Source organism: Magnolia sinica, chromosome 11 (genome assembly GCF_029962835.1).
Source record: "Magnolia sinica isolate HGM2019 chromosome 11, MsV1, whole genome shotgun sequence".
NCBI classification, from domain to species: domain Eukaryota; kingdom Viridiplantae; phylum Streptophyta; class Magnoliopsida; order Magnoliales; family Magnoliaceae; genus Magnolia; species Magnolia sinica.
Window position 1 is genome coordinate 37,220,839 of NC_080583.1, and position 25,232 is coordinate 37,246,070.

General features: G+C 42.4%; 1 non-coding gene across 1 annotated transcript; it reads right to left on the reverse strand.

The window, feature by feature from the left end:
- Positions 1 to 15,164: 15,164 nt before the first annotated feature.
- LOC131219632 (small nucleolar RNA R71) lies at positions 15,165 to 15,271 on the reverse strand. The gene has a single exon (XR_009158280.1). It is a non-coding gene; the product is annotated as a small nucleolar RNA R71 (small nucleolar RNA).
- Between the last annotated feature and the right edge of the window lie 9,961 nt (positions 15,272 to 25,232).

Consider the following 25,232-nt stretch of genomic DNA (forward strand, 5'->3'; position numbering starts at 1 on the left):
AAGTCCGATAGCGATGATCTTAGGCTGTTGCGGTCACCATGTTGGACTTGACCATCACCTCAAAAATCAAGTCCAAAAGATGTTCTGGGTCGATTTGATTGAGTTCGGAGTGAAGAGTGTGAGAACGGTTTGAAATTTATTAAGCTTTTATGAAATCTGAGTCGTGTTGCTTGCGCGACGATTTTAAGCAATCTGACCGTTAGATTCTGACCCAATTTCACCCTCTGATTAGGGAAGATGGCCCAGGCATATCCTTGCGCTTGTGGACCTGATCGAGATTCTATGACCGTTGAATTGAGTGTGGTCCGCCACGGCTTATCTGTAAAGCCGGTCGGTACGAAACTCAGCCTGACCTAGATCCATGGTCAGTGAGCTTAAGTCCGACCTTTCGTGGTTATAGGCCCACCAGAAGTGCTTCGTTGGATCGAGAGAGACTTGCTTTGGTTATAACCTAAGTATACCTTGTCCCTGGGGTTATTTTCATCAAGTTTAGGCCTATTTATAGACCTTGAAACCCTAGCTCTCTTTTCCATACGAATTTTCTCTAACCCTAGCTAAGTGAGAGAGAGGAAAAGAGAGAGAAAGTGAGAGAGAAGTTGCTGAATCGTCTTGGATTCTTTCCTGTTCTTCTACATCCTTGAACCTTCACTTTGAATCGTTATTCTGACGAATCTGAGTTCATCTTTGGGTAAGTTAACCTAAGCCTAATCTATGTTAGAGCTTAGAATAATCTTGGTGTTGTTGTATCTCATTTCTATTCTTGCTTTAGGGTATTCTATCGCCGTTGACGAAGACAACTCGTCTGAAATCAGTTCGGTGTTCTTTTCTGGCTTAAGGTGCGGACTTTAAGTGTATAGGTTATGGTTTTCAAGGCTTTCAATGCCAGTTAATGATTTATTCTTGCTTTGGATGAGATTTCACATGCCAAATGTTATGTTTGCTTTGCGTTCCTGATATGCATGTGTTATATTGAGATTTGTGTATTCTACGTGTATGTATAAAGTACCGTATGCGTATAAAATATGCACTTGTGTTTGCCATGATTATTTGTCATGTATGTATGCTAGATGTATGTGCGACAACTCCTTGGTAAAAGGAATTGTCCAAATGGTTGTATTTCAACATACGTCATGTATGTTGTATTATGTATGCTAAGTGTTTGTAGAAATGTCTGAATGATCTAAAGTGTAACTTATTACACTATTTGCGGGCGTTGAGAAGTGATTCTCAATACTCCTATTGATGTGTATGATTTCCTCCATGTAAGTTACATTCCTTGTTATTTAATTTCAAGTCTTACTTATGTTTGAATTCATGTTAAGTGGATATTCTTCAAATGCTCGTGTACCACATGATTGAAGTTGTTGTTCCCTTACTGTTCTACATTCAATACAAATATTTGTTGTAGTGTAATGTGTGTGGGACTATGCATTAGTCCAGGAAATCGGTAATCGACCTTATCATCATGGTTGAGGTTGCTTTCGCCATGTAGGACGTATTAGACAAACCCGAGTCGTATTAGAGTTGTCGGCAGTGGTTTGGCCACGCGGAGTGCTTGCGCACTTTATGTCGTTCAACCCAACGTGTGCTCGTGCTAGTCGAGTTCCTTAAGTAACCCGATTGTCCGATGTATGTTCACCATGTATGGATGCTACTGCTTGAATCTAGGGTACCGAACTTATCAATGAAATCCTATTAACCTTGGTACCTTGATCTGCTAAGACTCATGAGCCGGATATGGTGGTATGGGACTCCGTGGTCGAGCTGTCGGCCTACACTGGGGTGACGAGCCTCCCCGTAGTGATTAGTGAGCAACTAAACTCGTGAGTCGATTATGGTGGTATGGGACACTATATTCGTGCTGTCGGCCTACATTGATTGGTGACGAGCCCTTTGTAGTGACCTCGAGCATGCCTGGATACCGCATTGAGGTAACGAGCCTTAGTGTAGTAACGAAGGTGTGATAGGCGTACATTGATTGGTGACAAGCCCTTTGTTATGACCTGAAACTATATGATCGTATGAGATGTCTAGGATTGACGACCCTAGAATGGATCACTGTTTGGATGGTGATATGAGGAAGGTATCTTAGCTTCCCAATCCTACTGTATGAAAAGGACTAATAATAACTTGGTAATCATATTCATGCACCGCATTTGCATGTGCTTTGTAGATGTGGCGCACTTTGAGGTGGTGTCATGCGTAACGTAAGATGAAGACGCTGAGGGTGTACGCGTGAGGGCACGCATCATTTTGCATACATCCTTGCATTAACAAGAGTACTTAGGACATGTTTGATTATTCTGCTTTATCATTACTGCTTGATTGAATTGATCACATGTTAACCTGTGCCTTATTGTTCCACTGAGTTGATCACTCACTCCCACGTTCTGGGGCGGTGTTAAACACCCACCAGACTCTGTCTTAGGTTCTGATGTTGCAGATGTTGAGGCGACTTCTGAGGCAGAGCGGGAGATGGATGATGATGAGGCTGCTTTCTCTTATATGCAGTTTTCAGACGGGTTCTAGCGAGCCTCGTTCTGATGCGCGGGATTCTGGGATTATTTTTGGGAACTAAATGATGTAATTTGATACTTGTAATTTTGATAGTAACACTTTCATTACGACCTGGTATGTATATGTACTTCAGGGATTTGCACTTGTACACATATATTTCTATAAGTCTTCCGCTTGCTATCTTCACTTATCCCTGAATTATATCTGTGCTTTGGCTTAATCTATTCCATGTTTTATGCACTAATACAGACAACATACATCCATCATTAAATATGTTGCATAAGTGATGTTTTGGAACTCGAGAGCTAAGTTATGCTCGACCCCCGAATTTCAGGGCATTACAAGTTGGTATCAGAGCATGACTTGGATTAAACCAGACCTGGGTTATGGTCACACACCGCATGTTGTCGCCACTTTAGTGTATTTGGGTGTGAGTCTATTCTAGATTGTGTGTTTGTGTTTCGTAACTTCTATCGGCTAAAGTTTCCTGAAAACGTTCACCGAGATCGAGTCTGTGCTCTCTTCTAATCACACACAGCGACCTGAAACCTTTCCTAGACCATCTATTAATGAGTCTAGATAGTCTATCTTCCCATTTCAACCCTTTAATCTACAAGAAATCTTTATTTGATTCAGATTTCTGCCCGAATGGCCCGATAGGCGTCAAATCATGCAAGGGGCCGATTGAGGCATTTCCAGTGGGGCCCAGGGGGGGACCCACCTCTTTTTGAGCATGGGGGACCGGGAGGACCTTGCCCAAATGGTGAGGCATCGCTAGACAGTCCAGAGATCGGCGATGCCATCGCCGGCTCGGCGAGGCCTCGCCGATCAGCGAGCCAGGCCGGGCGGGCCGGCTCGGGCCGACGAGTTTTTGGCCTAATGTGGCCCACCCCTCCATGGTTCGGTGGTTTAAACACCTCCTATACCCTACTTCCTTCACAAATTTCCCTCCCAAGCTCTCCTTTTCTTGAAAACCCTCGCCAAACTCTTCCAAATCTTCATCTTCTTTCATTTTCGTGCAAACCCCATCACCCCATCTCAAAACCTCACTCACATTGCTGTTTACCCTTCCTTTCCTTCTCATTTGAGCTCTCACATTCCTTTTTGGGCTCTCAAGTGTGTGGAAGCTTCACCATCTTCCTATTTCTCTCTTTCTCTCATTTCTCATGGCCCTCTTTGAGTTCATCATGGCCATCTTTTCCATTTCCTCCCTTCTTTCTTTGATGGGGAAGAAGAGAGCGCCCGTAGATAAAGCCGGGCCTAGCCGTCCAACTCGTGCACGGAGGCCGAGAGGCGCCGCCGCGAGCACGTCCGCCACTCATGAATTTCAGACCAAGCGGGACCTTGATCCTCGAGCTCCCGTTAGTAGGACCCTGTTGGCGGAGCTATCGCATGGAGTCTATGAAGGCCGTAGAGTCTTTTTTGAGGCTCATGTTGATCCGCGGCTGTATGGTGAGTTTATGTTGTTGGAGCGCCTGGTAGGGGCTGGTTGGTGTCCCTTGTTTGAAGGTGAGTATCGTGCGAATGCAAGTACTGTTCGAGCCTTTTATGCCAATATTCGTGATCCTTCGCTGGAGCCTCTACAGTTCAAGATTCCCTGTGGTAGTAGTTGGGAAGTAGTCAATGTCGCCTTGATATCCTGACTCCTGAATGTGCCACTTGGTGAGGTGCATGCCAGCGAGAAGAATGTGCCAGCGAGAAGAATGTGAACAGCGAGAGGGATCGTCGCACCCAATCCTTGTGTGGTCGCTTGGTCTAATGGCAGCCGAATAGGAGTCTTTTGGCTACCTACATGACAGACGACTTTCGTTTGCTTCATCACATGTGTACGTTCAATGTATACCCAAGGTGGAGCAACCGCAGTGAGTGTACGCGCCTGATGGTAGATTTCCTGTATCAGGTGGGGCAAGAAGTGAAGTTGTGTGTGCCGACGTACATCCTGCACCAGATTATTCTCATCGCTCGTTTGACTAGGAGGACCGAGTCGCTTCCATTTGGCCACCTCATTTGTAAGCTTGCACATGAGTTTGGCTATAGGCTTGGAGCAGAGAAGCCGGTTCCTGTTCGTCACATTAATCTGAGGACCCTTAAGCAGATGGAGATTGGTTCTGGTCGACATGCCTCAAAGAGTGAGGATGAGTCAGAGAGCGATGGTGAAGAGAGTTATGCTGAAGGTGGTGCTGAGATTAAGGAAGAAACAGAGCAGGAAAAGGAAGAGATTGAGGCACAGGATTCGAGTGATAGCTCTCCTCCTGTGGTGCCAGAGTAGAGCGCAGAGCAGACTGCCAGAGATGCCCGTCTCGCACGGCTTGAAGAAGGGTAGGCTATTTTACGCCAGGTATTGTTGATCTTCAAGCCCTTGTTAAGCATAAGTTTAAGAAAGTGACTCGAACTCTGAAGTCTATCCTGTGTTGCTTGCAGGATAAGGGTGCCCCGCCTCCATCTCCTGATTCCGATGAGTAGTTGTCGGTGTAGCCGTCCTTTACTTTGTTTGTTGTTTCTTTCTGTGTATAGCCATTGTTGGCTTTGTAGTTGGAGTTGTTTGTGATTGCTTGAAGTGTTAAATGTTGTTGTTCTCATGCTTTCCTAATCGTGATTCATGTAATGCTGCACTACTTGTATTGCGACAATTTTGTTTAATGGAATGCATGTTGTTTTTCCTTGGAGTTGTGTTGTGAATGCTGTATGGATGGATTATGTGACGTAGAATCTGACAGGTTGCATCCTCTGTTGAATGTAAGGATGCCTCCTAAGGGTTCGAAGTCTTCGGCCCGTCTCTCTTTGGTTGAGTCGCTTGCTGGGGTTCCTCCCTTGAGCGATAGCCAGGTAGATCCTCAGACGGGTTCGTCTCATGCCAGTGTTGGGCCGACACCTATGGCTCCTCCAGTCACGCCCTCTGTTCCTTAGCCGAGTTGTGCATCTTCATTTGCTCCACCGTCTGATAGGTTTGAGCAGATGATGCTGTTGATGCAGTAGCAGCAGTTTCAGCAGCAGCACCACCAGCAGCAGCAGGAGTTCCTCTCTTCCATGGCTGGCATCTTTGCTCAGTCAGTGTGGGCGACTCCACCTGTTTCACCTATGCCTTCATCTGGGAGCGCCAGTGCCAGCGGCACTTTTGAGAGATTCCAGTGCTTGCGACCTCCTACCTTTGCGGGTTCTCATAGACCCGAGGAGGCCGAGTATTGGATTGATCGCATCTCTAAGATGCTGAGACCGTTGCACTACTCTGAGGTTGAGCAGGTTGAGCTTGCCTCCTTTATGTTTGAGAAGGAGGCCAGTCTATGGTGGGACAGTGTGCTTCGCACTGTCGAGGAAGGTTTTGAGTGGTCATGGCAGGCGTTTGAGGCACGCTTCCATGAGAAGTATTTCCCGGTTACGTACTGACATGAGAAGGAGAGTGAGTTCCTTCGCCTCCGCCAAGGAGGGCTGCCGGTGACGGAGTATAAGAACCGGTTCACTGAGCTGGGTCGGTATGTTCCTTTGATCCTGGGCTATTAGCCGATGAGGATGCGGCATTTTTCTGAGGGATTGAGACCTGAGATCCGATCGAAGATTTACTGTGCTAGCATTTCTTCTTATGCGGAGCTGGTGAGCATGTCCTTGCGAGCAGAGCAGGATGGGGACAGGTCGTCCCGCATGTGAGCACCGATGGCTCCTAGGCCGCGACCGGACTTTCAGGGTGCACCTTTTCTCGGCAAGAGGCCGTAAGCAGATTCTCCTCCTAGGCATTTAGCGCCGTCCGCTCAACAGATGAGAGCTGATGTTCGCTGTTCTTATTGTGGGAAGACAGGGCATTTGGACCGTTTTTACTTTTCGCGTATGCGGGCCAGTGGTTTTACTCCACCGTAGAGGATTAACCGTCCGATGCCTCAGGTTATCTCTGCTCCACCTCTTCGATCAGTGCCAGCTCATCCATCCTTCAGACCTGCAGTTCCTAGCTTCAGGCCACCTTAGCGGCCCATGGTTCCTCCGCCGAATTGTCAGCAGTAGGCTCGAATTCATGCGCTCTCAGCTGAAATGCCTATGTCTGACTTGGTGCCGAGGTCTTTCGAGGTGACAGCACACATTGAAGGTATTCCCGTTTCTATGTTGGTGGATACAGGGTCCACTACTTCTCTTATATCTTATGCGGCAGTTAGGCATTTGGGTTTGAGATCTGTTCCTATGCAAAGAGTGACACTTACTACCGCTATGGGGATTTCCTCTGCTTTGGGCAAGCGTTGTATGGATTGTTTGGTCGATCTTGGAAGTGGATCGATCCGTGTTGATTTCTTAGTCGCACCGCTTTATCATTACGATGTTATTTTGGGTATGGATTGGCTCACGAGGATGCGAGCTGAGATTGATTGTGAAGCAAGGTCGGTGACCATCCATGGACATGAGGGCGAGACAGTTACTTTCCTAGTTCAGGTCAGCTACCCTTTTCGTCTTGATTAGTATTCTTCTCTGTTGGAGAGTATGGCTGAATCGGCGTTAGTTAGCACGCCGGTAGTTTGGGAGTTTGAAGATGTGTTTAAGTCGATTCCTGGATTACCTCCTCAGTGTGAGATTGATTTTGCTATCGACCTCATGCCTGGTGCGGCGCCCATTTCACTACCCACCTATCGTATGCCTCCGAGTGAAATGGAGGAGTTGAGGAAGCAGATAGATGGTTTACTGGAATTGGGTTTTATTCGGCCTAGTGTGTCTCCTTGGGGAGCACCTGTTTTGTTTGTGAAGAAGAAGGATGGTTCCTTGCGATTGTGTATTGATTATCGCATGTTGAATTTGGTAATTGTGAAGAATAAGTACCCTTTGCCCAGGATTGATGGTCTGTTTGATCAATTGAAGGGGGCACGGTACTTTTCGAAGGTTGATCTGCAGTCAGGGTATCATCAGTTGCGCATCAAGGATGGGGACGTGCAGAAGACCGCTTTCAAGACTAGCTTCGGTCATTATGAGTTCCTTGTGATGTCGTTCGGTCTTACGAATGCACCGGCCGTGTTCATGGATCTAATGAACAGGGTGTTTCGGCCATTCTTGTTCCAATTCGTCATTGTCTTTATCGATGACATCTTTATTTATTCGGAGAGCCGGGAAGAACACAAGGAGCACTTAAGAGCGGTTTTGGATACTCTTAGGAAGAATCAGCTCTTTGCGCAGTTCAAGAAGTGTGATTTCTAGAAGGAGGAAGTCAAGTTCCTGGGACATGTGGTGTCCAAGGAAGGGATATCTGTCGATCTTGCCAAGGTAGCTGCAGTGCAGGACTATAAGCAGCCTGGTTCAGTTACTGAGGTAAGGAGTTTTCTGGGTCTTGCAGGCTATTATCGACGCTTTATTCAGGACTTCTCGAAGATTGCCAGACCGTTGTCACTGCTGACATGGAAGGATTTGAAGTTTGCTTGGAATGAGCAGGCGGAGTTAGCTTTTCAGGAGCTGAAGGACAAGTTGACATCCGCCCCTGTGCTAGTATTGCTAAAGCAAGGGGTTAAGTATATTATATATACTGATGCCTCTCGCGTTGGCCTGGGTTGTGTCCTTATGCAGAAGGACAGGGTGATTGCTTATGCTTCGCGTCGGTTGAGGAAACACAAAGAGAATTACCCTACGCACGACCTGGAGTTAGCGACTGTCATCTTCGCATTAAAGCTTTGGAGACATTACCTCTATGGTGAGTAAAAGCTCTTTTGCGACCACAAGAGCCTTAAGTACATTTTCACGCAGCGTGATTTGAATATGAGGCAGCGCAGATGGATAGAAACATTGAAGGACTTTAAGTTCGATGTTTCTTACCATCCGGGTAAGGCGAACCTTGTGGCAGATGCGTTAAGTCGCAAGAAGGCTATTGAGTTTGCGGCTCCGTTGATGATAGCAGAGTGGGATATGTTGGAGTTCGTGCGAGATTTTAAGCAGAAGCTTACGGTGGTTGAGCCGTATGAGGTTATCACACACATTCGGGTACAGCCCCTTATCGACAAGAGGATCGTTGTAGCTCAAGCAGATGATGAGCTTTTGGTGAAGATGAGGAAGTGGGTTGGTACAGATGAGAACTCTGACTGGAGTGTTAGTTCTGATGGGGGCCTACGATTTCGTGGCCGGTTATGTGTTCCTGACATCCCTGACTTGAGATGGGAGGTTCTCGAGTTAGCCCATAGTTCTAACTTGCGATGCATCCAGGTAGCACGAAGATGTATCAGGATATGAGGAGATCTTATTGGTGGGACAATATGAAGGTCCAGATTGCTGAGTTTATTTCTCGTTGTCTCACGTGCCAGCAGGTCAAGGCAGAGCATCGCCGACCTCCTGGGTTGCTGCAGCCCATGCCAATAGCCAAATGGAAGTGGGACTTCATCTCTATGGATTTTATTTCTGGGTTGCCGATGACGAGGAAGGGATATGACTCTATTTGGGTGATCATCGACCGATTAACGAAGTCGGCACATTTCTTACTGATTAGAGTCACTAACTCTGTAGACGAGTTGGCTAGGTTGTATATCAAGGAGATAGTACGTCTGCATGGAGTTCCCCTGGAGATTGTGTCTGATAGAGACACGCGTTTCACATCTATCTTCTGGACTCGTATTCAGGAAGCGATGGGTGTGAAACTGAAGTTCAGCACCGCGTTTCATCTGCAAATAGATGGGCAGACGGAGCGCGTGAATCAGGTCCTGGAAGATATGTTGCGAGCTTGTGTTTTGAATTTCAAGGACAGTTGGGATGATTGTGTTCAGTATGCAGAGTTTGCGTATAATAATAGTTTCCAGGCGAGTATCGGCATGGCTCCCTATGAGGCGCTGTATGGTCGCCCGTGCAGAGCACCACATTGTTGGGCAGAAGTTGGCGAGCGTAGTTTGCTTGGCCCGGAATTGGTGCAGGTGACTTCAGAGAAAGTTGACATCATTCGACGTCGACTTCTGACAGCCCAGAGTAGGCAGAAGAGTTATGCTGATACGAGGCGTCGACCGCTTGAGTTTGAGGTTGGAGACCATGTTTTTCTGAAGGTCTCTCCTATGAAGGGAGTTCTGCGGTTCGGTAAGAAGGGGAAGCTGACGCCGAGATTTATAGGTCCATTTCAAGTTCTGGATCGAGTGGGAGCGGTAGCATACCGCCTTGCTTTGCTCACACCTCTTGCGGGCGTGCATAACGTATTTCATGTTTCTATGCTGAAGAAGTACGTTCCTGATCCTTCGCATATTATCAGTTGGGAGCAAGTGCAGTTGAGTGAGGATGCCACTTATGTACTGCGACCGACGCGTATTCTCGATAGGAAGGAGCAGGTATTGCGTAGCAAGGTTATCCCTCTTGTGAAGGTGCTATGGTCGCATCATGGTGTGGAAGAGGCTACTTGGGAATCTAAAGCTGAGGTCAGGAAGAGCTACCCTCAGATCCTTGAAGTTTACGAGAAGGTATGAATTTCGAGGACGAAATATTCTTTAAGGGGGGTAGATTGTAATGACCCTGAAAATTTTGTGCTTATCTTTCCCTAGTAGTTGTTTTTGGGGTAATTAGTGCTAATCTCGATTGCTTGTGAAATTCGCATCAATCACTTTAAATTCGACCTGCATGACTCTAAACGTGTAGATTATTTAGCGCTATGTTACTCTGAAATCTGGGATCCATCGCTAAATCCAGTTGTTCTGGGGTATTTTTGGAAGTTTTGGATCGGACCTGGACCGCGCGTCAAAAGTCCGATAGCGATGATCTTAGGCTGTTGTGGTCACCATGTTGGACTTGACCATTACCTCAAAAATCAAGTCCAGAAGATGTTCTGGGTCGATTTGATTGAGTTCGGAGTGAAGAGTATGAGAACGGTTGGAAATTTATTAAGCTTTTATGAAATCTGAGTCGTGTCGCTTACGCGACGATTTTAAGCAATCTAACCGTTGGATTCTGACCCAATTTCGCCCTCTGATCAGGGAAGGTGACCCAGGCATATCCTTGCGCTTGTGGACCTGATCGAGATTCTGTGACCGTTGAATTGAGTGTGGTCTGCCACGGCTGATCTGTAAAGCCGGTCGGTACGAAAACTCAACCTGACCTAGATCCTTGGTCAGTGAGCTTAAGTCCGACCTTTCGTGGTGATAAGCCCACCATAAGTGCTTCGTTGGATCGAGAGAGGCATGCTTTGGTTATAACCTAAGTATACCTTGTCCCTGGGGTTATTTTCATCAAGTTTAGGCCTATTTATAGACCTTGAAACCCTAACTCTCTTTTTCATACGAATTTTCTCTAACCCTAGCTAAGTGAGAGAGAGGAAAAGAGAGAAAGTGAGAGAGAAGCTGGTGAATCGTCTTGGATTCTTTCTTGTTCTTCTACATCCTTGAACCTTCACTTTGAATCGTTATTCTGACGATTCTGAGTTCATCTTTGGATAAGTTAACCTAACCCTAATCTGTGTTAGAGCTTAGAATAGTCTTGGTGTTGTTATATCTCATTTCTATTCTTGCTTTAGGGTATTCTATCACCGTTGACGAAGACAACTCGTCTGAAATCAGTTCGGTGTTTTTTCTGGCTTAAGGTGCGGACTTTAAGTGTATAGGTTATGGTTTTCAAGGCTTTCAATGCCAGTTAATGATTTATTCTTGCTTTGGATGAGATTTCACATGCCAAATGTTATGTTTGCTTTGCGTTCCTGATATGCATGTGTTATATTGAGATTTGTGTATTCTACGTGTATGTATAAAGTACCGTATGCGTATAAAATATGCACTTGTGTTTGCCATGATTATTTGTCATGTATGTATGCTAGATGTATGTGCGACAACTCCTTGGTAAAAGGAATTGTCCAAATGGTTGTATTTCAACATACGTCATGTATGTTGTATTATGTATGCTAAGTGTTTGTAGAAATGTCTCAATGATCTAAAGTGTAACTTATTACACTATTTGCGGGTGTTGAGAAGTGATTCTCAATACTCCTATTGATGTGTATGATTTCCTCCATGTAAGTTACATTCCTTGTTATTTAATTTCAAGTCTTACTTATGTTTGAATTCATGTTAAGTGGATATTCTTCAAATGCTCGTGTACCACATGATTGAAGTTGTTGTTCCCTTACTGTTCTACATTCAATACAAATATCTGTTGTAGTGTAATGTGTGTGGGACTATGCATTAGTCCAGGAAATCGGTAATCGACCTTATCATCGTGGTTGAGGTTGCTTTCGCCATGTAGGACGTATTAGACGAACCCGAGTCGTATTAGAGTTGTCGGCAGTGGTTTGGCCATGCGGAGTGCTTGCGCACTCTATGTCGTTCAACCCAACGTGCGCTCGTGCTAGTCGAGTTCATCAAGTAACCCGATTGTCCGATGTATGTTCACCATGTATGGACGCTACTGCTTGAATCTAGGGTACCGAACTTACCAGTGAAATCCTATTAACCTTGGTACCTTGATCCGCTAAGACTCATGAGCCGGACATGGTGGTATGGGACACTGTGGTCGAGCTGTCGGCCTACGCTGGAGTGACGAGCCTTCCTGTAGTGACCAGTGAGCAACTAAACTCGTGAGCCGATTATGGTGGTATGGGACACTATATTCGTGCTGTCGGCCTACATTGATTGGTGACGAGCCCTTTGTAGTGACCTCGAGCATGCCTGGATACCGCATTGAGGTGACGAGCCTTAGTGTAGTAACGAAGGTGTGATAGGCGTGCATTGATTGGTGACGAGCCCTTTACTACGACCTGAAACTATATGATCGTATGAGATGTCTAGGATTGACGACCCTAGAATGGATCATTGTTTGGATGGTGATATGAGGAAGGTATCTTAGCTTCCCAATCCTGCTGTATGAAAAGGACTAATAATAACTTGGTAATTATATTCATGCACCGCATTTGCATGTGCTTTGTAGATGTGGCGCACTTTGAGATGGTGTCATGCGTAACGTAAGATGAAGACACTGAGGGTGTATGCGTGAGGGCACACATCATTTTGTATACATCCTTGCATTAACAAGAGTACTTAGGACATATTTGATTATTCTGCTTTATCATTATTGCTTGATTGAATTGATCACATGTTAACCTGTGCCTTATTGTTCCACTGAGTTGATCACTCACTCTCACGTTATGGGGTGGTGTTAAACACCCACCAGACTCTGTCTTAGGTTCTGATGTTGCAGATGTTGAGGCGACTTCTGAGGCAGAGCGGGAGATGGATGATGATGAGGCTGCTTTCTCTTATATGCAGTTTTTAGACGTGTTCTAGCGAGCCTCGTTCTGATGCGCGGGATTCTGGGATTATTTTTGGGAACTAAATGATGTACTTTGATACTTGTAATTTTGATAGTAACACTTTCATTACGACCTGGTATGTATATGTACTTCAGGGATTTGTACTTTTACACATATATTTCTATAAGTCTTCCGCTTGCTATCTTCACTTATCCCTGAATTATATCTGTGTTTTGGCTTAATCTATTTCATGTTTTATGCACTAATACAGACAACATACATCCATCATTAAATATGTTGCATAAGTGATGTTTTGGAACTCGGGAGCTGAGTTATGCTCGACCCCCGAATTTCAGGGCGTTACAGATTCCTTGACTCAAACTCCAACGATCAAAATCCTTTAATCCCGTCATCCTCAGTTAGTTGAAGGAAACCCTCGACCCATCGAAGGTGACCCTCGACCAGTCTAAGGTTACGCGAATAGCACACGGACTGCGTAAATTTGAGGTGGTTTCTTGATTTTTCCAACTCGATGTAAAAGTTGGATTTACAAAACTATAAATAGGAATACCTATGAAGTTCTTAGGCATCTTCTAAGGTTTGAGTTGAGCAAAAATGTGAAGAAGCCGTCACCAAGAGTTTTTCCTTCCTTTTCCTTAGTCGTTTTTATGCTTTTCTTAAGAGATTTTAGTTTAATCATGTCTATGGTTGGCTAAACCTCTTAGCTAGGGCTAAGAGGTGACACTTGTAACGTGATTGGGATGTTTGTTTTGATTCATGTTTTGTTGAACTCTCTTGGATTCTAGTTTGATTATAAGGAGTATTTTTAATTTTTAATGGTTTGTTGTGATAAATTACAATAGATCTGTGATAGCTTGAGATATCTTATTTTCCTTAACTGAGATTGTGAAATTAGGAAATCCTGTTGTTCACCATTGTCCCTTGGGCATGGTAGGATGGTGGAATCGTTCCTAACCTTCACAATTCTCTTACAATTGGTTGTGGGATTGGTAAATCCTGTTGTTTGCCTTATCTCCTGGGCATGGTTAGGTGATGGAATCACTTCCAAATCTTCACAACTCTCATCCATTAATGATTAGATGCATGAGAAGTTCAGAGATCTAACAAATCTCTTCTTACCAATTGATAGGATAGGACTATGATTCCAGTTGTGTCCTTGAATCATGCAAGGTAGCTTCCCAATTGCTACAAGTGGATCCTTGGCACCCTAGTTACCACCTTTGAATTTGTTAGTTTTAATCACTTTAATCACAATTACTCTCTCAAATATTTTAGATTTAGGTTTACATCTTCTTCTAGTTCTAGTTCTAGTTACTTTAAGAAGACACATAAGTTCAGTCCTTGTGGATTCGACCTCGGTCTTACCGAGATTATTACTACGTCAGGACCTTTCACTTGGGGTTTTGAAAAGGTTTTGGCGCCGTTGCTGGGTACTAACGGTTGTATTTTTTTTAGATTAGCTAGTTTTGGAATTAGTTTAAGATTAGGGTTTTTCTATTTTATATTTCTAAGATTAGGTTTTTCTGAATTATTTTAGAAACTAACTTACTTTCTATTTTCTGTTTTTAGGAACTTTCTTTTTTTCTTTTTCTTTTTTTTTTCTTTTTTTTTTTTTTTTTAGTTTTTCTGTTTTACAGGATGTTAATATAGAAACTTCTAATTTGGTAACCTCTTTCTAATTCTCTTCCTTTCTTTTATAGATTTCCTATTTGACTTAGGTTTCTTTCTTTTTAAGAATATGTTAGATTTTTCTTATTTTCTTATTTTTTTTATCTAAGGGTTTTAGAACTTTCTAATTTCAAAATTTTGTTTTTAAGATTTTTCCTGTTTTATTTATTTATAGAAATTAACATTGTTTTTTTGTTTTATAGAGTCCTAACATAGAACTCTGATCCGGTAACATTCTTCTAATTTCTTCCCTCTAACTGCTTTTCATACTTGCTATAGGAATTAAAAAAGGAGTTTTAGTTGAAAAATCTATTGATAAGTTAGAAAATCCTCAAATATTTTTGAAAGCATGGATCAAGAACATTGGGTTGATGAAGGCCCTGTGCATCACACACCACCTATTAAGATGGTGCGCGATGAGAATGAAGTACATCGAGTTCCCTTGGTTTGAGCGCTATGAGATTATTTACAATCGGTGAGAACAACTTTACCTTCCTGCATAATTCTTCCAATCAATACAGGAAATGTGAACTTCGAACCTGAGATAATCCAATTACTTCCTAAGTTCCATGGACTTGATTCAGAAAATCCATATATGCACATTAAAGAATTCGAAGAGATTGTTACGACCATACATTTTAATGATATTCCTTCTAATACAATTAGCCTTAAATTATTTCCATTCTCTTTAAAAGAAAAGGCCAAATCATGGTTTCATTCATTAAGGCATAGATCCATTAGAACATGGGCAAAGATGAGCCAGGAGTTCCTTAAAAAGTCCTTCCCTACTCATAAAACCAACGCTCTTAGACGAGAAATAATGAACTTCTCCCAGAAAAATAATGAGACTTTCTTTGAATGGTGGGAACGGTTCAAGGACATACTGCTCGCTTGCCCACACCATGGTTATGAAACTTGACAGACAATTGATCTTTTTTATGACGGACTAAGTCCAAACATGCGCCAATTCATACAGATGATGTGTAATGTCGAGTTCATGGATAAGAAACCAGAAGATGCATGGGATTACTTTGACATGCTAGTTGAAAATGCTCAATCATGGGACACATCAAACCAAGCTAGTACTTCCAAGGAAATGCCCAGAGAGATAGGAATACATGTACTCAAGAAGGAGGATGATATTAATGTACGGTTGGCAATTCTTGCATGAAAAATTGAGGACTTGGAATCTAGGAAGGAATCAACTCAGCCCACAGTGGTCGTTGAATCCGTATGTGGAATTTATGAGAGCGAGGTACACCTAATCAAAGATTGTTTTACAATCCCAACTTTTCAAGAGGTGTTTCACATTCAAGTAGAAACTACAAATGTGTATCAACAACCACTTAATGCACCAAATTCTGACATGCACACTCCCAATGAGTGGAACATTAATTGGGGAAATGAACCAACTACAAATGTAACTAATTATCCACAATGGCCATTTAGTGGACTTCCATTAAGGAGAACCCTTGAAGATACATTAGATGCATTTAGGCAAGAGCAACTGCAGGCTATGAATGAGCTTAGAACTTCGGTTGCAAGACTTGAGACACAACTAAATGTTAGGGAGACTGGGATCTTTTTGGCCCAACTGCAACCTAACCCAACGAGACAATGTGAGATATGTGATCACGACTCTTCAACTCAGCATCTAAAACATGTTAAGACCATCACCACCTTGAAAAATGGAAACGAAATAGACAAAGAGATTCCAAGGACGGTTGAGAAACCCAAGGAATCCAAAAGTTCAAAGGATGGTTGTGAATCTAGTAATGCTCCATATGACAAAGAACCAATGCAGGGATATAAACTCATGACCCCATTTCCTCAACGTCTCATCACATCAAAAAGGCTAAGTGAGAATCAAAATATTCTAGAGGTTTTTCAACAAGTCAAGGTTAACACCCCCTTGTTGGATGAAATTAAACAGTTTCCATCTTACGCCAAATTCCTGAAAGATCTATGTGCGGTAAAAAGGAAGCTAAATGTACACAAAGAAGCATTTTTACTAAACAGGTGAGTGCCATAATCAAACGAAACACTCTCCAAAATATAAGGATCCTGAAAGTCCTACGATCTTATGTGTGATCGAAAACTTCAAGGTTGATAATGCACTTTTAAACCTTGGGGTAAGTGTTAATCTGATACCATACTTGGTATATGAACTGTTAGGCCTCGGTGAGTTGAAACCTACTAAAACAACATTACAACTAGCCGATCGCTCGACCAGAATACCAAGAGGTAAGATAGAAGATGTGTTGGTCTAGGTCAATAGATTCTACTACCCAGTAGATTTCATAGTCTTGGACACACGCTCAGCTTCAAATATGGGCACTCAAATTCCAATCATATTAGGTCGACCATTCCTGGCCACTGCCAATGCCATTATAAATTGCAGGAATGGAGTAATGAAAATATCTTTTGGGAATATGATGGTAGAATTCAATGTTTTTCATTTGCACAAGCCACAAGAGGATAAGGACCTGACCCATGAGATGAACTTAATAGATACATTTGTAGATAATGAGTCTCTTTTAACTGAAACTCCTGAATCTTTAGATGTCTGCTTGGCGCACTCTGTAGATTCAAATGATCATATTAGGTAGGAAGTTGATGCCACTCCTTCCACTAACACTAAAATCTTACCATTACAGGTGAAGGAGATAGATTCTGAACTGGAGCCTACAACTTAGGATTTTAAAGGGACCACGACTAACAACCCTTTTTTTATTTAATTATTTATGGTCTCTCATTCATCTCAACCCACTAATATTGAGAAATTATCTTCTTTAGGTGAATCATATATTCTCTGGAAACCTCCAAATTTCGATCGCAACACATGATGCTGAGGTCCATAAATTTCTCTGGACATTCATGCTCCAAGATATCTAAGCTTATTGGAAAAAAGGCTTTTAGATAATCTTGTTAAGAAATGTCACACCCCAAACTCGAAAATCAGGCTCACAAAATTCTCGATCGCCGAATTTAGCACCGATAATCTCCATAGTACCCCATTCTCAAGTCCCAACACCCATACACCAGGTTCCGATCCTGGGATCCTACAAAGAGGATTTTTAACATGAATTTGATTCGTAATAAGCATAAAAAACTTGTTCACTCCCCAAGTATAGGGTTGTGATGTAGTAATAAACTCGATGAGACCGAGGTCGAATCCCAAGGGACTGAACTTTGTACATAATCTGAACATAAATAGAACTATAACTAGAATAAGATGAAATCTAAATCAAATGAATTCGAGGGAATAATGATGAATTATTAATATAAAACTTAAAGAATTCAGAGGTAAGAAACCAGGGATTCAGAGGATCCACTTGTAGAAATCAGGGAGATCTTATGCCTGTTTCAAGAACTCAACTGTACTTAGAGTCCCATCTTCATGAAAATCAAGACTGAACTTCCTTTGATATAGTTTTTAAGAGTGAAAGGTATATGAATTAGAATGGATTCCATCACCAAACCATGCCCATGAGACAAAATAAACAATAGAATTAACCAATTACTAACCAATCAACAATGTATGAAGGTTAGGAAGGGTACCGACATCTAACCATGCCCAGGAAACGATGACGAACAACAGGGCTTCCTGACGTCATAATCAAAATAAGGAAAAAGAAATACTCAAAGCCATCGTAGACCCATTGTAATTTCAGTCACAACAGACCATTAAAAACTAAAAATATTCCTATAATAAAATTAAATCAAAATCCATTCAATCTAAATAAAAGGCACACGCATAAATTCTCTCATCACGCTACAAGCTTCACCTCTTAGCCCTAGCTAAGAGGTTTAGCCTGACCTAAACATGATTAGGCTTATCTCTAAAAGAAAGACATAAAATAAAAACAAAGGAAAAAAAAACTCTATTAGGAAAGCTGCTCAACGTTCTAAGCCAAGCTCCTTGAATCCTCTTGGAATTGAAAATCCCCACTCTCTCTCTTTGTTCTCCCTTTTATCAGTATTGTAATCAGTGGCTGGAGTCGGTGGAGAGTCTTTACGCATCACCATACGCATGCAGAAGAACAACGCAAATCAGCTTGCATTTGGCTTGAATTTCTGGACAGTGGACGTCCCATCTTTGGTTCTGACTGCATGGTCATGGTCTTGGCCACCTGATGCAATGTGTGGACGGTTTGGATTAGAGATCCGACTGTGATCTCGTTCATAAAATAATCGTCAAAATCGGACAGCGTCCGGACGCGCGTAGTGCATAAGAAGTGAGGAAATTAGGATTTTCGATGTCAGTGGGGCCCATGATTGATGTTATAGGAGAGATCCGATCCGTCCATTGAATTTCTCTCAGAATTTCAGTCGGGAAGGTGTATTTTTGACCTTCTTTTGATGTGGCCCACAGGATCTTTTATTCCACCGTCCATCTCGCGTTTAACGGCTAGGATCTTTCAATCACTTGAATGGTATCAAAAGGAGAGCTAGGGGAGAGTTACACGTCCCCTCTGGACACAATGGATGGTCCAGATCCTTTAAATGACTGATGTGTGGGGCCCACTAACTTCTGCAAGACGGACAGAGTCCGTCCGTTACACGGACGCTGGAAGAGGAAGCTGTTGTTTTCTCCTTTTGTGAAGAAGACTCGGTCAGCGATCCGGTGCACATCCGGTATACATGTACTCGTATAGACACTACCTGAGGTGGGGTCCACAGTGATATAGTGTGAGATATCTGCACCGTCCATGTCCTTACTCATCTGATTTAAGGGGTTGAGACCAAAATTGAAGCATATCCAGATATCAGGTGGGCCCCAGATCAGATATTTATGGGCTGATCTATCCATTGGGCCATTTCCACAAGGATCCAGGAGCTGAAATTTTATGTGTACAGTTCATCAGGCCATGTAAAGTTTAGAGCCGATCAGATGGTGGGAACCCTGTGATCTTGCATTATGGACATCTTTCAGGCCTGTTTGAAGTGAGTGGCTGGAATTTCTCTGATCTCTGGTGTGTAGATCCTCGATCTTGGTCCCATGGAGTCCCGTCCAATGCCTTGGTGATGCCAGAGCGTTAAATCTATGCTTTTAGCATCCTTTCCAGTTCAAGCTCGTAGTTGCATCTTGCATCATAAACATGATTACAACAGGCCGTTAAACAGTATTATGTTCATAAATCCAGGCAATAACTGGGGTCTGATATGCAATATTTGACCCTCAACACAACCCCTAACCAGAATTTTGCTAGTCCCGAGCAAAATATGCGAAAATTAAGTTGAGACTTATAGGAAAATTTTATAAACTCGAGTGACTTTTGAAAGACAATTCAGATCCTAGAATTTTAAGATTCATGAATGTTGGGCATTACTCTCTCCTGGACTCAAGCGCACAGTAAATTTCATAATCAATTCTAAGCATTAATCCATCTATTAGAAAATTTCTAACAATGAGTACCATGAGTGTATAGTGAAATCTTGTCTTATCATCCTGGTTTACTTCTCTATTTCGTGATATCCATGGCACTCCACAAGAGCATTCAGGTCAACGACAACGTAAACCAAAACCTACCTCATAGATCAACATCTCAACCCTTTCTTTTGATTTTTCGTCAAAAGTCATGCTAATGAAAGGAATCAAATCCTCACCTATAGGGAGCAAACCTATGGTGAAGATCAGTCGCCCAATATTTTCTGAATGTCAACTGTGGGGAATTGAACCTTCACCTATAGGGAGCAAACCTATGGGGAAGACCATTCGCCCGACCCTGGGTATTTTCTTTTTCTACACTTCTTATTTTTCTTTTTATATTGATCGTGATAGGAAAATTGTCTAGGCTGGTTCCTTTCATGCTTAGTGATTACCAAGTTAGTCCTTCAATATTGAACTGAAACGTCAATGTGTAAGCGAGATGTGACATGTAAAATTATGATTCAATCAATGTTTAAAACTTCTAATCATGGATTGATAAGTCACTCTCAACTGTGAAATTTATTAGATAACTAAATCCAAGAGACATAAATCACCAACATCATGTATCTTGTAAGTCTAAATTCAAGACGGCCATCAAAATCACTTCACATTCATAAGAAGTTCCAAAAAAATTTTAAAATTTTCACAATTTTTTCTTAAGACCGATAAAATACTAATTAAGGGACTTAATCTCCCACCCCCAACCTAAAATCTACATTGTCCTCAATGTAAAAGATATGAGCATGCAATGCACATGGGACAACGAAAATAAAAGAGGAGTGATGGAAAGATAGTACCTGAACAGAGAATCAAGAGGCTTTCTCAAAAATATCAACGGAAAAGCGAGTTAACACAAGAGAGAAATCAATAAAAATAAAATGACAAAAATAAAATCACAAAAAGAAGATCCTACCTACACCACTTTCGCAGGTACTCTCGATTGCATTTAACGTATGCAACAAGCCTTTAAACCCCTAGGTTGCCCCTAGTGGACGAGTTGTAGTCTCGTGAGAGTTTCCAGCAATGTTACCCACAAACATTGAACTAACTAACTAGAAAATGAAATGGAATGAAAAGCTGGGTTGCCTCCCAGGAGCGCTAAGTTTAACGTCTTCAGCCAGACAACAAATTAACCTAGAACAACATGAAGCAAACTACCTTAGTCCTATGAAAACAGGAAACCTACCTATACCTCCATCAGACTAGGAGATCAATCCTGGTAAACAGGATCAGTCAGAGGTATGGACATGTCCTCTGAATCAAATTTCTCGACAAATGGCTTTAAGCGATGTCCATTTACTTTAAACTCCTTGCCATTGTCAGGATCTCTTATCTCAATGGCCCCATAAGGATACGCAGTGACCACAATGTAAGGGCTAGTCCAACGAGATCGAAGCTTCCCTAGAAAGAGATGTAATTGAGAATTATATAAAAGGACTTTGTGATCAGGTGTGAATGATTTCCGTAGAATACGTTGGTCATGAAACGCCTTCATTTTGTCCTTATAAATTCTCGAGTTCTCGTATGTATCATTCCGGATTTCTTCGAGTTCATTCAACTGAAGTTTGCATAACGAGCCAGCGTTATCTAGATTGAGATTCAATTTTTGATTGCCCAGTACCTCTATGTTCCAACTCCACATGCAAGTGGCAAGCCTTCCCATAGACAAGTCTAAAGGGAGACATTCCAATAGTGGTTTTAAACGTAGTACGGTAAGCCCATAAGGCGTTAGTTAATTGGATTGACCAATCCTTACGGTCAGGGTTAACCATTTTCTCCAAAATGTGTTTGATTTCCCTATTGAAAATCTCAACTTGCCCACTTGTCTGTGGGTGATATGGGGTGCTCACCTTATGAGAGATATCGTATTTCTTCATTAAACTCTTGAATGACCTATTACAAAAGTGTGAGCCCCCATCACTAATGATAGCTCGAGGCGTTCTGAATTGGGAAAGAATGTTCTCTTTTAGTAATTTAATGACTGTGCGATGGTCATTATTTTGACTCGGAATCACTTCAACCCATTTAGTGACATAGTCTACAGCGAGCAAAATATATAGATTTCCAAAAGATTGGGGGAATGGCCCCATGAAATCAATGCCCTAGCAATCAAATGCCTCAATGATAAGAATGGGATTCAAGAGCATCATATTTCGATGGGACAACGCTCCTAATTTCTAACAACGGTTACAAGCTTTGCAAAACTCATGAGTGTCCGTGAACATAGTGGCCCAGTAAAAGCTACACTGTAAAATCTTGGCTGTGGTCTTTTTGGTAGAAAAATGACCACCACAAGCCTGTGAATGACAGAAAGAGATGACACTCTGATGTTCAATGTCTGGCACACATCTCCTTAATATTTGGTCTGGGCAATATTTAAATAAATATGGATCATCCCAGAAAAATTTGCGCACCTCGGTGAAAAATTTCTTCTTATCTTGCGTAGTCCAATGTGTCGGTATGGAACTTGTGGTAAGATAATTAGCAATATCAGCGAACCAAGGTGAATGGGAGACTCTGAACAATTGTTCATCAGGGAACATGTCATTGATATGTGTCGTTTTAAGGGAATCAGAGGGATTAAGGTGAGAAAGATGGTTAGCCACTACGTTCCCTACTCCCTTTTTATCTTTTATTTCTAGGTCAAATTCCTAGAGTAGGAGGATCCATCATATCAGGCGAGGCTTAGCATCATTCTTAGACAGAAGATACTTGTGCGCCGCGTGATCAGTGTAAATAATGATCTTGGATCCAATCAAGTAGGACCAAAATTTGTCTAAAGCGAACACTACGACTAAGAGTTCCTTTTCTGTAGTCGAGTAGTTCACTTAGGCAGGATTTAGAGTCTTACTCACATAATGAATAACGTAGGGTTTCTTATCTTTTCTCTGGCCTAGAACCGCCCCAAGAGCATAATCAGACGCGTCGCATACAAGTTCAAAAGGAATGCCCTAGTTGGGTGGTTGTATGATGGGTGCACTAGTCAACATACCCTTAAGCTTAGTGAAAGCTTCCTAACATGGCTCAGTCCACTCGCATGGTGCATCCTTTTGAAGTAGATTACATAAAGGACGAGAGAGGAGACTAAAGTCCTTTATGAATCGCCTATAAAATCCTGCGTGTCCTAAGAAGGATCTCACGTCTCTAATGTTCTTGGGTGGAGGTAGGTTAGAGATAAGATCGATTTTTGCCTTATCCACCTCGATTCCTTTGGACGAGATAATATTTCCAAGGACAATTCCCTTATGAACCATGAAATGATACTTCTCCTAATTAAGTACCAAGTTCTTTTCTTCACATCTTTTCAGCACACATTTAAGACTCTCTAAGCACTCGCTGAAAGATGAACTGAAAATAGAGAAATCGTCCATAAAGACCTCTAGATATTTTCCCACCATGTCAGAAAAGATACTCATCATACATTGTTGAAAGGCAGCAGGGGCATTACATAATCCGAATGGCATCCTTCTGTAGGCAAAGGTGTCGTAGGGACATGTAAATGTGGTCTTTTCCTGGTCCTTAGGGGTGATTTCAATCTGATTGTAGCCCGAATACCTGTCAAGGAAACAGTAATAGGAATGACCAGCTAGCTTTTTCAAGATTTGATCAATGAGGGCAAAGGAAAGTGGTCCTTCCTCGTGACGGTATTCAGCTTCCTGTAGTCAATGCACATTCTCCAACCAGTAGTAACTCTAGTTGGCACGAGTTCATTATTGGCATTGGCTACGATGGTGATCCCAGACTTCTTAGGAACCACCTGAGTTGGACTCACCCATTGACTATCGGATATGGGGTATATGATACCCACATCTAATAGTTTAAGAACCTCGGCCTTAACCATTTCCCTCATGTTTGGATTTAGTCTACATTGTGATTGCCGAGCGATCTTCACATTATCCTCAAGATATATGCGGTGAGTACAAATCGAGGGGTCGATTCCCTTGAGGTCTGCTATCGTCCATCCAAGGGCTTCCTTATGCTCAATGAGAGTAGATATGAGCATACTCTCCTGTTCTTTCTCCAGGTGGGCAGAGATCACCACCGGGTATGTCTCATCTTAACCTAAATAGATATATTTCAAATCAGAGGGTAAAGGTTTTAGGTCAAGCTTCAGCGGCTTGAGGTTAGACGGTAGAGGCACTACATCAGTTTGAGGCAACTCTTCAAATTGTAGCCTCTATCGGTTAACTTCAAGTACCGGTGCAGTATCAAGCAAGGCAAACGTCTCCCTAATCATGTCATCATCAAAATCATGGGAGTGGGCCAGGCACGTCTCTAGAGGGTCAGAGGATAAGGTCAAAGGTGTCGTATCTTCCACTAAAGAGTCAATCATGTTAATGTCGTGGAAATCGTCATCATCCTCTAAGTTTCTGCCGTTATTGAAAAATATGTTTGACTCCAATGTTATATTCCCAAAAGACATAGTCATGACACCATTCCTACAATTGATAATTGCGTTTGAAGTGACAAGGAATGGGCGACCAAGAATGACAGGAATCTGAGTGTTTATGTTATTGATGGGTTCAGTGTCCAGGATGAAAAAATCTACATGGTAGTAAAATCTATCAACTTGGACCAACACATCCTCAATTATTCCTCTTGGTACACGAACAGAGCGATCAGCAAGTTGTAGTGTGGTTAGGGTGGGTTTTAATTCACTCAAACCTAACTGTTTGTATACCGAGTAGGGAATCAGATTGACGCTTTCTCCTAAGTCAAGAAGTGCATGATCAATTCGATGGTCCCCGATTTCACATGATATGGTTGGGCTACCGGGATCCTTGAATTTCTGTGGCACGTCTTGCTTTAGGATGGCACTCACTTTCTCGGTCAAGAAGATCTTCTTTTGAATACTCTGCCGTCGTTTGGTCATGCATAAGTCTTTCAGGAATTTGGCATATGAAGGTATCTTTTTTACGACATCAAGTAGAGGAATGTTGACTTTCACTTGCTTCAACACCTCTAGGATATCCTGAGAGTTAGAGAGAGGTTTTGGTGTGACTAACCGTTGGGAAAATGGAGCAATTGACTTTTCAAGAAGTTCCGGTTCTAATTTTTATGGGGCCTCACTAGGTCCATCATTATTGTCCTCTTCTAGTTCTTGAGGCTTTTTAGGCCTAACCGGAAGGGTTTTATCAATGATCTTCTCACTCCTAAGAGTGGTGATGGATTTAGCGTGCTCCATTTGATTTAAAGAGCTGGGATTACTTATCTCGTATTGTGGTTTAGGATTGGGGAGCGGTTGTGCAAGAAGCATCCCCTTTTCTATAACCATCATACGTGAATCCATCTTTTGCATAAAATCTCGCATTGCCTGGGTTAGCTCTTGCATGGAATTTTGAACCGGTTCTTCTTGAGGTTTCCCCTGATTTGGATTTTGATTGAAGAAACTTTGAGGGGTAGCAGTTTGTCCATTTCTCCAACTAAAGTTTGGAT